Source organism: Meriones unguiculatus, chromosome 14 (assembly GCF_030254825.1).
Source record: "Meriones unguiculatus strain TT.TT164.6M chromosome 14, Bangor_MerUng_6.1, whole genome shotgun sequence".
Taxonomy (NCBI): Eukaryota; Metazoa; Chordata; class Mammalia; order Rodentia; family Muridae; genus Meriones; species Meriones unguiculatus.
The window spans coordinates 9,548,228-9,560,433 of NC_083361.1; the positions used below are offsets into that span (position 1 = coordinate 9,548,228).

General features: G+C 47.5%; 1 protein-coding gene across 4 annotated transcripts in view; it reads right to left on the reverse strand.

Annotated features, from left to right (window-relative positions):
* Znf536 (zinc finger protein 536) overlaps positions 1-3,162 on the reverse strand; it is a 443,673-nt gene extending 440,511 nt beyond the window's left edge. For 2 of the 4 annotated variants that reach the window (XM_060366731.1, XM_060366728.1), the window contains exon 1: positions 2,882-3,162. The gene's annotated coding sequence lies outside the window, so the exon portion shown is untranslated. Of the gene's footprint in view, positions 1-2,122; positions 2,426-2,881 lie in introns of those variants that run through there. The other 2 variants (XM_060366732.1, XM_060366729.1) reach the window with 2 other exon arrangements.
* Between the last annotated feature and the right edge of the window lie 9,044 nt (positions 3,163-12,206).

The window sequence follows — 12,206 nt, forward strand, 5'->3', positions numbered from 1 at the left end:
GCCCCGGGCCGCCCACCCGCGCGCACCTCCGAGGCCGCACACGCTCTGCGCGCTCGAGCCCCGCGGGCCGGGGCCGCACGTAGCCGCCGTGATTTTCCGCTCAAGTGAAAACTAAGGCGGCTGACGAATCACGTCTCCTGCGAGGAACCCGTTAGACAAAACAATCTCCTGCAAACAAAACCCGGCCACCGCTGCCACCCGCGCGCCAGGCCGGGACCCCGCCCTGCTCCTCCCAGGCCCCAGCCCCTGGCTCCTGCCCGCACCGACCCCAGGCTTCCACCCTCCAACCCTTCCAGGAGGGAACTCGGGGACTCGAGTGCGCGCTCGCCAAGAGGCGGACAGCAGGAAGGACTCAAAAATCAGGAGTGAAAAATGGGGGACACTTAACTTTCCACCTGTCCCCAGAGAAACCTGGCGGAGAATTTCCTCCGAAGAGTTAAAGGGAGGGGGACACAGCCTCCCTCTCTCTCTCTCTCTCTCTCTCTCTCTCTCTCTCTCTCTCTCGCCTTTCCTTTCTCTAACTTCCACAGCGCTAATTTCCACCTTCCCTCACTTCTCATACCTCCATGTCCGCGGAGATAATCTATATTGTAATTGTTTGCAAAATTGCAACAGATGGGAGCGTGGAGAGCTGGGTACTTCTACTCATCAAAGAAAAAAAAAAATCCTCTTCTTTATTTTTATTTCTATATTATTATATTTTTGCCTAAAAATACAACTCGAGTCCCGCCTACCACTGTTTTCCTTAATTCATCTTCAGATTTCAAATAAATAATAATAATAATAAATGCCTTGAAGCAAACAGAAAGGCTTATCAGAGACATTCATTCTCGCTCCAGTCTTGGGCTGGGCTGAGGATGAGCGCCCCCCCGCCCCCGCAAAAAAAAAAAAAAAAAAAAAAAAAAAAACCCTCGGTCTTCCCAGGACCACCCCCCAGTGGCCCCCTCTCCTGGCTGCCAACCGCCCCCCCACCCCCCACACGCACACACGGCCACACTCCTTCACTCTGATTGGCCTCGCGTCTCCAGCCGGGACTGGCCGGCTCATTTCCCTCCATAACCTGTTACTTATTTATTTATTTCTGGGTCTCGGGCCCCCGCGGGCCCCCGGGCCCTGGGCCGGCCTGGGGCAGGTGCTGAGGGCGATGCGCGCGTGGGCCGACGCCTCTGCCCTCCCGGGGTCCTGGCTTCGCCCCTCCGGGCACCTCGGCGGGGCCTTGCCCGGCTCTTGGAGCGCAGGAAGCCGATGCAAACACAAAATGGCAGTTCCTGGCCGCTCTCTGCACCCGCAAGTTAGCCACCCCGTGAGCATCAGCTAACTTTGAATTTTTTAAAAATAATAATAATAATAATTGCAATTACCCCCTGGCTCCTGGCAGATCGTACTACGCACGATGGAGGCGGGGGCGAAGGTAGCCGGAGACACCCCCCCTCCCCTCCCCTCGCGCCCCGGCTCCAGCACTGGAGCAAACGGGTAAAGTCGCTGGAGAAGTTTCCTCCGCGCAGCCTCCCCTCTCCTCCGGCTCCCCCGGCCCCCGACCCTGCAGAAAGTTTCCCCGGCCGCGGGCTGAGGCCGGTGGCGCCGGAGGGAGGCGCGGGCCGGGCCGGGCGGACGCCGGGTACCACTGGCGCGCTGCGCGCTCGGCCCTGAGGACTCCCTTTCAAAGTAACGGTCCCGGGACTGCGGCTGCGGTGGGGAGGCGGCGGCCGGGGCGCAGGTCCCGCTCTCCGCCGAAGTTCTCCAGCGCCATTCGATGCCGGGTAGCCGCCTCTACTCGGCTTTCCTCCTCCTGGGTTTTTTTTTTTTTTCCTCTCCCCCCCCCCCCTTCCCCTTAACCCCCGCTGACAGCTTCTCTCGCCAACGTCACGACCACGGATATTTAATTAGACCGTATTTTTTAATCGCGGTGGGGTGAGAAGCAACCGGGTTACAGGCCTCGCCTGGCGGGGGAGGGGGGAGGGGAGAAGGGGGGGGAGAGAACCACGCCAAGAGTCCAAACTCACTTTGCCACCTCCCGGAGACAGGGGCCGCCCCCACCACCACCTGGCACCCGAGCGCCCCTTCACCCCGCCGCCCCCCCACCCCCCAACCCCGGCCTCCCCACCACCTTTGTTTGCCTTACCTTAAAAACATTAAACGCGGGCGTCGGGAGCAAACTCGGGCACGTAAACCGAGCGTTGTAAAAGATTGTGTTCAATGAATAATGAAACATGTCCACATGATTGACTTGATCATTTTCCGGGGCTGAGGGGGGACGGGCGCCCAGCTCGCGCGCCTCACTCGCCCACTCGCCAGAGCCCGGCCAACTGCTCTCAGCCCAGCCCGGGCAGGGCAGGCTCGCTTTTCATCAACCTCATTTCAGAATCGCCCCGTTCATTGATACTCATCACCCAACCCCAGCAGACATCCCATCCCCTGCTCGGCCTCCCCCTATCTGGTAGGTGAAATGCATTGTACCATTAAAAACGCTCTCCATTGTCGCCCTGGCGTAATTCACGGCAACTAGATAGGTCTTTCAGCATTTAGCTTTGATGAGCCGGAGACTGAACCCTTGATATAATAATCTACAAAGAATGGTGTGTGGTCGTCCATTTTTTCTCTCTGTCTAGCAACTAAGAAACCATTTAACACAGCGCAGCTTGCTTCTGACCTTGAGCTCATGTAAACACACTTATTAAAATCTATCTATTCTCCAAGAGCTACATTCTGATTGTCAGACTCGTTACGGAGACATGCATCAGCCCCTTCGCTTGTCACTACTTTGCATTCCTGCCTTTAACTAAAGAATTTTTTATCCAGCCGAGAGGGAGAGAGCGATTGCCACGGAGAGAGAGGGAGAGAGAGACGCGGAAAGGGGGAGAGGAAAACGCGTAATTCTTACCTGCTCCTCAAACTATTTAAAGTCTGTTTCTTTTCTGGGGTGAAAAAAAAAAACTCGCGGGTGAATCTCGGTGGACAGCGGGACGTGGAGAATCAGTCACAGCCCGGGCGTTTAACGGAGTCATCAGCGATCAAATGACGTTGATCCGCGCTGTAACCTTGTGGCGTATTTAATGTAAATAAGGCCGTTATGTTGCCAATCGCCGCGATACAAACACCGAGAGGTCCTCAGCCTCGCCTCCCGCGCCTGCCATTAGAGGCGACTTTATTTACAGACACTATTTAGGAGATCATGATAATTCTAAAACAATACTAGTGCCAAATGATTATGAAAATATGATTTTAATTAATCACGTAGTAGGCAAGGAAATTAGCATACGGTAATTAAACTTCGAGAAAAACGTCATGCAGGTTCTCTGCCTTATGGGTCCAGAATAATCATCGCGGTGGGCTCCGAGACTTAATTACGAAACAAAATAACTTTTTTAAAGGCAACTTCGCAAGGCTGGTCCTCCAGGCGAACGTTTGGGTAAATAATATAAGCCGAGGTAACAAAGTGGGGATTTCAGTGATGCAGAGGTTGGGCTTCTGTGAAGCAAGGAAGGGGGGAAGGATGGGGGGGAAGCCGAATAATGCAATTACGGATTCTCTGTCCTAGAGTTGACAAAAGCTGGTGCCTCAAAAGCCTCTTTGTTATGGGATTATATAATGATCCTGGTGTCATTATGGGGGGAAAAAAGGAAAGAAAGAAAAGAGAAAAAAAAAGGAAAGAAAGAAAAGATTCAATAATAATAAAAGAAGTATGCAGAGACATCAACAAGCAGCTTGCTTTTAAAGAAAGGCTGGCGTGTGGCATTGGGTGTGCTGATAGTACGACAAGGTCCTACGGAGTTGGCAAATAAAGGAGATAGGCTAGAATGGAGGGAGAGAGGAAAGGAGGGAGGGAGAGAGGGAGGGAGGGAGAGAGAGAGAGAAAGAGAGAGAGAGGCAGGCCTGTGCTGTGCTGTGCATGGGATGGAGAGAGACTGGTTATACAAAAACGGCCAGCCACTGAGACACTTAAACACTGATACAGGTAAGACAGGTTCCAGCTTGTCTGAACTAAGCCGCCCCCCCCAAAAAAAAAAAGAAAACTAGAGGGTTTTACACTCCAATATCACAATTCATCAAATGCAAGGATTTGGAGAAAGCTCTCTCCAGCAGCCCACCACCCCTTCTGCAAAGGAGCCACAGTTCTGGAGTGGAGGAAGACTCAGAAACTCAGAAGGACCTATGGGCATCCCGCCTGCTGGAGCAGCTGCACCGGTGCCAAGAAGTGCTGGCAGTCCGTTCTGGACAGTGGGCACTGGGCTGGAGAAAGCCAGTATCCTTCCCTCCCTCTTTCCCTCCTCCCCCTCTTACATCTCTGTTCCCACTCCACTCTGGTTAAGAGAACCCAGGACCCCTCCGTTCTTTGAGAATCTTAAAGACCTAAAGAATCTCAACAGTGCATGCATGTAAGTATGTATATATCTCCTACCAACCAAAAAAAAAGTTTAGGTTTAAGTCTATATTCTCCAATCTGATGTGCTTAAAATTCTACTTGGACAAAATACAAGGTTTGAGGGTTCTTTTCTTTTCTTTTCTTTTCTTTTTTCTTTCTTCTGTAGGAATGATCACAAGCAACCACATCAATGATAGCACTAACTCTGTTCTTCCTAGGTCGAGGGATTATATTCTGTGGTCTTCTGAACCTGAGACTGTTATGTCAAGTGATTCTTCATAAGTGACAGTTTGGACAAAGCAGCGGGCAGGTAGAGAGTAAGTGGCCATATGGACTCTTTCTCACTTTCTCAGGGATAGAATGAGGGCCCTCTCTGTCTCCTTTTAACCCTGAACCAGTATGGCACGCCTTGGCCTTAGGGAGACAAGGAACTGCTTCCTGACCTCATCCTGAGGCCCCCGGAGGTGCCCAGCCCTGCTAAACTGAGATGCCCCTTCCACTGGCCTCGGCATCCACAGCCTTTGGAGCAAGCACAGCCAGGAAGGTCCACTCCTTGCTCTCTAGAAGGCCTATGGGACTCATCTAGGGTCATTTGGGGTCCGTGGAACTGCAAAGAGGCCTGGTGAGTCTGGATCCGCTGGACAGCGGACTACCCACCACCTGAGAACCCGAGGCTCACAGCTTGGACCTGAAGAGCTCAGGCCCGGGCTCACCGGCACCCCCTGTCGGCGCCTCAACGTTTGTCACCTTCTTTCTGCCAAGGTGGGGCCCGGGGCGGGGCGCGGGGTGTGTGTGGGGGGGGGGGAAGCAGGACCCACTTCAGTGCTTATGTTATGCAGGAGGGATAAAGGCTAGGATGGAGAGCCGCTGTAAGCAGAGGCCTGGCGTTTACGGCCCCTACATAGAAGTCCCACCAAAGCAAGTCCCATCAATTCCCCCACATAGGAGGCCCTTTTTGTGCTCTGTGACCTCACAATTTGTAGCTCCCAGGTGAATTTCCAGTAACAGCAGGAGATTGCTTCTTTACATCCTACATGTAAACACTTTATTCCAATAATCTACCCGCTTTGAAAGTGATCCATTTGCTCTGACTTCTGTGGTTCTAAATATCCTCACTCATCTGAACTAACAATTCTTTGGAGCTCCTGATACAGCAGCCCTCCTTTCACTTTTGCTGGTACATTGCTCTTCTGTCCCCTTAACTTTCCTTACAGTTTGGTCTCCTGTGGTATCGTCATTGAGAAAGTCATTGCTAGTGACCAAGAGAGCAATGAGCTCAGGGGAAAGGTGGGTCAGGAAACTCCTGGGAAGAGTCTCTCATCCCAGCCCCCGCCATCTCAATTTTCTCCTCTGAAAATAGATGCTCTCAAGCCACCTTCAGCCATTCTCTGATCTCTTGCGGATGGGAGCCACCCTTCATGGAGAGATAACATAGACAGAAGAAATACGTGCTGGATCTGTAGGTGAGGTGGGCAGTTGGTCTGGATTCCCATAGGTAGCCTTGGCTTTGCATGGTGTCTGCTTCTCTGTCTCAGCTGGCCCAGAGGTGGCCTCTCCCACCTGAGACTCTGCTCTGCTTGGAAGATCTGGGCTTCCACACAGAGGTCTCCTTGCATGGATGAAGAGCTTTCTCTGCTGCTGAGCTTCCATATCTCATCTCACCCCTACAAGTCTGAAGTGGTGCTTTCTCTGGTGGGTTCCACAAGATGGACAAACAGACCTTTCAAAGACTCCCAAGAGCTTACGCTTTAGCAGGAACCCTTGAAAATAGAAGGTGATTCTCTAGTAAAAAAAGACTTTGTCCAGCTTGGTTTTCCTGCCATGAACTGTTGTTCCAAGAAAAACCTCACTTTTTTTTTTCATGAAAACCTTTTAAAGGCCAGAACTGCAGCTGTTTCTTGGGCTCTGGAAAGAGGAAGGGCAGAGACATGGGGAGGAGGAGGAAGAGGAGAAGGAAGTGGAAGAAGGGAAGAAAGAGGGGGGAAAGGGGAAAAAAACAGGTAGGAGGAAGAGGAAAGGAAGAAAAGGGAGACTGGAAGATGAGAAGAAAAAGGAAGAAAAGAAGAGGAGGAAGTGAAATTATGCCTCTTTTCCAGCTTTATTGAGAGGGAAGAAGTCAGCTGACCTCAGGTTCTACCTCACTAGACACTGAATGTACCAGGAGTAGGCATGTGATCTATTCTGGTCCAATCAGAGTCTACCTGGGTTCCTTTGCTTGTTTGTTTGTCTGTCTGCTTGTTTTTAATGGGCTAGTAGAGTGAGTGAGCTGCCGGAGAGTGAGCCAAGCTTGCAGAGCTCCCCCCACCCAAAGAAGAGGGGTATGATGCCAAACCCAACAATGGTGGAAATGGAGAACCAAACTTATCACCCTGGGTCAGCCCCAAATCCAACCAGAGCTGAAGTCAAAAGCCACCCTGCCTGCAGAAGAATCCTCTTTGCTTTGGGTCTCCTGTCATGTGCCACAGGGTGGCTCCTGGTGTGTTTAGCATCTGACAGAGACAAAGAATACTTTGGGTTGGCTCTTAGAAAGCTCTAAAACCAAGGCTGGGGCAAGGGGCAGAAAACAAAGCATGACCCACAATGCCATTCCCACTGAACAAGCAACCACAGGCCTTGGGAGATGGTTCTGAAACCTATAGGCCTGCTTTACTTTGAACTTTACGTCTGGTCCAAGAAAGACATTTAAACTCTTGTAAACTGGTTCCGGTTTCCTGAACTGAAAGAGATGCTTGTTAGAGGCATCTCAGAGACCATGTCTTCTGGTAAAACAAGTAACTGGGTTCTGAAATAAGTAATAAATAAGAATGCATTTGTAATTCTGCCTTTTAATGATAACACCCAGACTTTAGGTCAAAGCAAGACTCTATCTGGGTAGTCTCATGATGCCTCATGATGTACAGGTTAATCAAATAGGAGGCCAGCCTGGCCTACCTATCAGGTTCTGAGATATCCAAGGTTACATAGGGGAAACCCTCTCTCTCTCTAAAAAAGAAAAAAAAAGTGTTATTCAAAGATTATACTATTGTGGTTTGAATCTGAAACAGGCTTATGTTTTAAGCCCTTGAACCTAGATAGCTCTGTTCTTTTGGGAGAGTGTATCACTCTTCAGAGGTGGAGACTGGCTGGCAGCAATAGGCACCAGAGCCAGAGAGTCCTGAAGATCATATGATATGAGGAGCCTTTTCTACACATTCTCACCACTATGAACCCCATCAGGTCTTCCCCGCCTCAATAGATTGAAATCATGAGCCAGAATAAATCTTACCTCCTGTAAGTTGTTTTATTAAGACAGGGTCTCATCATGTAGCCCTGGCTGACCAGGATGGCCTCAAACTCACAGGGATCTGCCTGCCTCTGCTTTCTGAGTTCTGGGGTGAAAGACGTACCATGCCCAGCTTCCTTTAAGTTGTTTTTCAATAGGCTTTAAAAAAAGAAGTGAGGCTAAAGTAATTAACACACATACACTCACTCACTCTCCCCTGCCTACATTTTCACAAGGCCGTTGGCCTGAACCATTCTAAATGCAGTACTGGGACATCCAGGCATGTCCAAGCTGCTAACTCCGGGCCTCATGGACCCAGCAACAGTTACGAATGAAGCCGGCACTGAGTCAGAACCCACTCAGAACGTTAGGAGACCTGCTTTTGGTAACCTGATTGTGCGGATTCTAATGTCGAAGATGACAGCTCTGGTTATCTGGTCAACTTAAGATGACCAGCTCTGGTCAATAGTATACCAGAGGCCAGGGAAGACTCATCACTAGGGACATTTTGTTAAAATTCCGATTCTACCAAAGGGCCAAGTTTCACTCTTCTGGATTCAGAGAAAACAAAAGGATAAGACTTCAGTGAGCGGAGTCAGGCATATGCTGAGAGAAAAGTACTTATTGATGGCACTAGAATGAGTTGAGTTATATGGTGTGATATGGGGGACAGGCCAAAGGCTCAGAAGGATGGGTTTAAAACCCTGGACAGTCTCCACCAGGCTTGTATCTGCACAAGCATCCAAGGTTCTCCCACAGTCGAGTGAATGCTGTGGAGTTCCCATGGAGTCTTGAGGCATGTCCCTGGGAGGACCAAAGGATAAATGGAGCTTCTGAGCCCTACCTTGGCTGGTCACTATACCCCAATATCTGGCCCTGCCCGTGACACAGTACAGCACATTAGAAAATGTTTATGGAAAGAATCAAAGAATGAATGAATCATTCCTAACAGGTAGAAGAGTCTTACTTGGTTGCTGTCTGTCAGCCTTGATTTAACCTTGGAAAATGGAGCAAAGTTTATTGCTAGAAACAAACAAACAAAAAAAAAAAAAAAAAAAAAAAAAAACAGAGCCATGTTTTACTCTTCTAGAGTGAATAAATGAATGAATGAATGAATGAATGAATGAATTCATATGGTACTACTTAAAATGGGTTGATGCCACTAGGAATTGGTTGCAACTTCAAACAACGAATACGCATCTTCCCTAAAATATATTAACAGTTGGCTAAAAAACAGAAGAGCGGAAACTCTTCATCTTGCCCTGGAGCCCTTGTGTCTTTTCTTCTATGTGTTTTCCTCTGCAGAACTTTGTTCACATCCTTTGAACCATTTTCTGTGGCTACTCTGTGTCTTGCTTTTGTTCTCTGAGCTTACACCAGGTGTTTAAGTATCAAATTCTTAGAAAATATGACTTTTAGGGCCATTGGTGGCAATTCTTCTATTGCTCTGAAAGAAAGGGGAGAAGCGCTACCCCCACCGAGTGGTAGAGCTCAGGTTCTGTGGCTGACTTCCTGAGTTCAGATCCCAGTCTCACCGTTTCAAAGCTGCGTGAGCTTCAGCAAGCTAACTTCACATCTGACAAAGGATACCCCACTTTGTCAGCACATTTGGATCACTACAAGTTGAGTTGGGAGTTAGCATACACCTTTGTGGAGTTCCCACTTGCTATTCAAATCAGTGATGGATATCTGTTTTACATTTCTTCCTTCCACCCATTCAATGAGATTGATCGCACCCCATCCTTTTAGCTCAGCTGTTTAGACCACGAGGTGTTGGTTTCATTCAGCTGGCAGCATGCATTGACACACACTGACGGACATGTCTGCCACACTCAGCCTCAGTTTCTCTGTCTCGCTCTTTCTGCAGATAGCATCCATGTAGCCTTTTTAATTTTTAAATTATTAGTTTATTTTATTTTATGTGTGTGATTGCTTTGTCTTCGTGCATGCATGTATACCATGTTTCATGCCTGGTGCCTGTGGAGGTCAGAGGAGGGCATTCGATTCCTTAGAAGTAAAGTTTGGGATGAGCAACAATGTAGATGCTAGGAATGGAACCCGGGTCCTCTGCAAGAGCAATAATTGCTCTTAGCCACTGAACCATCTCTCCAACACACCATTTAGTCTTTTTTTTTTAATTAAGTAGAAAGTAATGGGCTTTGTTTGGGCCTTTTTTTTGTACACACATGTCATTATACTTCATTATTTTCATCATCCCCCTACTATCTCCCTCCCTCCAGACCACACCTTACTGGCTCCCTTCCTCCCTCTAAATTATTTCCACCTTTCCATTTTCATATCTCCCTCTCTTCCTCCTACTTCCCAGAATAATTTAAGATATCTTTCTCTTCTGTTAATAGCACATTTATACCTTCAAAGCCAACGCGCGCACGCACACGCGCACACACACACACACACACACACACACACACACACACACACCCTTAGTGTCTGCATATGAGATAAAACACAGTATTTATTATTACAAATCTAGCTTAATTTACTTACTGTATTGATCTCCTTCCATTTTCCTTCAGTTTTCATTATTTCATTCTTCAGAGTTTGGTAAAATTCCCTCGTCTATGCGTACCACTATTTTTTTTTTATCCCTTCATCTGCTGGCAGCCATCTAGACTGGCCCCCCTTACAGGATATTCTGAAGAATGTGTCTAGACAGTGCGCTGGCCTAGAGTCCTTCTGGCGCATGCACAGAGTGGTAAGGCTGAACCATACTGTACTTCTACAGTCAGTTGTTTTGTTTGTTTGTTTTGTTTTGTTTTGTTTTGTTTTGTTTTTTAGGAATTTCCGTACTGATCCCCTTGATGGCTGAACCAGTTTACCGCCCCACCAGCATGAGTAAGGGCTCCTCTTCCTCCTGTCTTCCCCAGCAACAGATGTTTTCCTAATAACAGACCTTTGGATTAGGGTGAGATAGACTCTCAAAGCAGGCATGTTTAGTTGTTTGGGCGGTGAATTTCAGGGCTTTATTGTGCAATAAGAAGGGTCACACCTTTGCCTGCCACCTCCAAGCTTTTTAATTGCTATCACTTCAAGGTTCATGGTGACCCCTTCAAGATCTCCATGTGCAGTTTTGAAAAAAAAAAATACTCCTTAAACATAGACACTATTACTTACAGAGTTTGTTTTTAATGTTGATGGTGAAAACAAGACTAAAATTTATCACTTAAACTAACTGTATTTTGTCCTTCTTAAGCATCTTCACTAAAATCAAATCAGTTTTAGTTTTCATTTCCCTGATGGCTGATGCTGAAAGATGTGGAACACTTCATCAAATATCTATTGAAGAGCTCCCTCTCCCTCTCCCTATTTCTCTCCCTCTCTTCCTCCCTCCTTCTCCTTTTCTTTCCTCCCTCTCCTTTTCCCTCTCCCTCTCCCCCTCTTCTCTGTTCATTTTGTTTATTAGCCCATTGATTCGTTGTATGATTTGGGGAAATTTTGGCATTGAATTTTTGCAGTTCTTAATATATTCTGCATAGTAATCCCCTGTCTCATGTATAATTGATGAAGATTTTTCTCCCACTCTGTAGATTCTTGTATCTTCACACTGGTGATGCCTTCCTTATAGCTGTGTTGGTTAATTCTTGGGATTATTTCCCTACTGCTTGAATCCTTTTCAAGAAATGCTTACCCATGCTCATGTCTTAAAGTGTCCTGCAAGTTTTCCTATAGCAGCATTAATGTTTGGGGCCTTACATTAAGGTTGTTGATGCATGTTGAATGACTTCTGATCATGACAATAGCGGTGCATCAACTCTTATTTTCATTTTTATTTTTCATTTTTCCAATGTGTATTTTGATATCCTTGCTGAAAGTAGGTGGCTGTCATCATGTAGGTTTATTTCTGGATCCTCTTCTATTCCATTGCTCAACATGCCTGGTTTGTGTCACTACCTTACAGTTTTTATTACTATGGTTCCAAAACTAGTCTACAAAAATAAAAAGGGAAGAAGTACAGCAAACATGCTCTCTGAAGCCGGCATCACCTTACTACAAAAACCAAAGAAGGATGCAACAAAATAAAGAAAGCCATAGACCAGTCTCCCTGATTGCACATAGACACACACACAAAAAAAAATCTCAGCAAATTTCTTGCAACCTGCACTCAGGAGCACACTAAGCTCAATCACCGTGGCCAAGTAGACCTTGTTCTAAGGGCATAAGCTTGTTTTAACATTCATGAATCAATAAATACAGTTCAGCACATAAAGAGACTGAAGGCCAGATCACCTAATCATGCCATGCTGCCTAAAGGACCTTTGACAGTGTTCAACATCCCTTCAGGTAGGACTTACATCACTAGGAATATAAGAATATGTTAACATACTAAAGACCGCATATGAGAAAAGTCTAGTCAACCTCATGCTAAACAGAGAAAAACTGGGAGCATCTCCCCTGACATCAGGAACGAGACGGGTTCCTGCTCCACTGTCACTCAACACAGTGCCCTCAGTCTGACCTAGAACACCGAGACAAGAGAAAGAAATAAACAGGATGCATTGGGCGGGGGAGGGGGGAGCCTAATTATCCCTCTTTGTAGATGACAGGGTACTGTACTTGACG